This window comes from Charadrius vociferus, unplaced genomic scaffold (genome assembly GCF_000708025.1).
Source record: "Charadrius vociferus isolate BGI_N301 unplaced genomic scaffold, ASM70802v2 scaffold37, whole genome shotgun sequence".
In the NCBI taxonomy this organism is placed as follows: Eukaryota; Metazoa; Chordata; class Aves; order Charadriiformes; family Charadriidae; genus Charadrius; species Charadrius vociferus.
The window spans coordinates 1331345-1333545 of NW_009649457.1; the positions used below are offsets into that span (position 1 = coordinate 1331345).

Consider the following 2201-nt stretch of genomic DNA (forward strand, 5'->3'; position numbering starts at 1 on the left):
CTGCTGAAAGATGCCTCTTAATATTTGTATGGCCTCCCAGGCTCTTCTAGGCTGGCTGGGAAGAGGCAGCTGGTACCCAGAGGTGCCAGAGAAACTAAATAATTTAGCACATGCTGTTTCACCCCACTTTCCGGCAACACCAAGCTCTCCTTTGCAATACACAGAGGTAGGAATTGAAGTTGTCTGATTGGATTTACAGTCAGAGACAGGCCCCAGAGCCCACTCTCCACTGCAGGAGCTCCATCGCTTGCATGCCAGCCTGGGCTCCTGCCGTGTGTTTGCAAAAGGCTCTTGGGAAAGGCAGGGGAAAACGGCTCTTGTCTTGCTCAGGAGCATACAGCACCATATGCATTTGAAGTGTCACAATTAAAACCTCCAGTAATGGTGCTCTCAGCACAAGTATGACCTATCAGACTCTTTGGCTCTAAGGATTTTGGGAACATACCAAAAATCCCTTCCCTGCCATCACCCTGCGACAGCCTGCTCTGGGACCCTGCCTTACCACACGGCTCTGCAAATCTTTCTCTTGTGCCACTCAAGAATTTCTGTAGAGGTGTGAGAACAGCAAGAGGTTGGCCAGCACTCGGGCATGTCCCCAACAGGCAGGTGGGCCACCTTGTATGCCAGGCAACAGCAGCCTGCAAGCTGGGCAAAACCTGCACATGCATGCGAGGGTCAGGTCAGCAGCACCACAGCTACAGATGCTACTGAATGGCAAAATGTAGGATGGGTGCAAACACTGGAAAATGTTTGTGAGCCTTGGACAAGCCCCTTTGTGTGTGAGCTCATGAAGGGGGGCAGAAATGGTCTGCATGAGCAGAATATGGGACTCGATCCAGCGCCTGTCAGTTCTGTGTACACAGAAAAATGAGATTATCCTCCCCAAACCTCCTGCCCTCTGACAGGACTGGAGGCTTCCTTCATTAGCAACAAGGACCTCATCTCACAAGTAATGTCCTCTTGGTTGTGTTCTCACAAACAAGCTGTATCCACACGGCAGGTTGGGGTAGATATCAGGATTTTCTGTTAGTCTGCCTCAGTAGTTGCTACAAGGACTTTTCAGTACCTTTCATTGCTCCCTAATGAATGCAGCAACACATCATCTGCCCGAGCAGCAGGACTGCTGAAGTGTTACATGACTTTAATTCTTCCAAACCAAAGCTCTAACTAATCATAAGGCTTAACTGTTTATTACACGACACTCACTGCCCGGGTACTCAGACCTGTTGTCTTCTGATGCCCTTGTGCACTGGTGCAGTTACTGTATTGAGGGTACTAAACTATTCACACAGAAGCAACTCTTGCATCCCTGGGAGGCTTGCTGTGGTAGGAAACAGAAACAAGAAAGTGGCTGGTGTCCCGCTGAGATTTACTGACAGTGTCTATAGCTTGCTAATAGTCTGGTGCGTACTCTGTCTGTGAGTTACTGTCCCTGTGTATAATTATGGGACTGAAATCTCCTTTAATGGCATGTTTCATAGCTTTACTTAATAATTCTTAATGTTCAGCCACGAGGAAAATTGGTACTTGGCTTGTTTTGAAAGTCACTTTGCTGGGAAGAGACAGAATGGCTTATGAGTAATTAGCACAAGAGAGAGGCTGCTTTACCCATCTGTCCTTCCAAGTATGTGGATTGAAGGTCCCTAACACCTGAAGACTTTGAAGAGCAAGATCCTAACCAGATTTGTCTTCATCCAAGAGAACTGTAATGCTTAGCACTCTGTTTCTAAACCCTTGTTGGGGCTGAGCCCTTGATCAGTGCAGCTCTCTAGGCACTGGTATGGGAGGTCTGTCATGCTCTGGGATGTGCTGATGCACTGCATGGGCTTTGCTGCCTGCAAGTCTGGCCCAGAGTTGAGGCCCAGGCCCTGACAAGAAAGAGATCTGTGGGTTTCCTATGAAATCAACAGTAAAAAGGGTTCTGTAGGACAGATGTCTGTCTGCATCCCTTGTGAGAAATGAACCCTGCGTGCCTGCTTTAGCCTGAAGCCACACAACATGCTCTGGCAGTGCCTGCCAGTCCCACGCCGTGTTCACCCCAACCTCTGGAATCATTTCTGATGTGTGAGACAGGGCCATGTTCTTCCCAAGATGCATTTTGAAGAAACATCACAAACTTGAGAAAAACCTCAGAAAGAAGTATGACTTCAACGAATAAAGGAATTTCTGAGCTAACTAGAACTGCTGGCAAAATCTTTCCC

General features: G+C 48.0%; 1 protein-coding gene across 1 annotated transcript in view; it reads right to left on the reverse strand.

The window, feature by feature from the left end:
* Positions 1-2201, reverse strand: part of DNAI1 (dynein, axonemal, intermediate chain 1) — a 159885-nt gene that overhangs the window by 16900 nt on the left and 140784 nt on the right. The gene's annotated exons all lie outside the window — the stretch shown is intronic.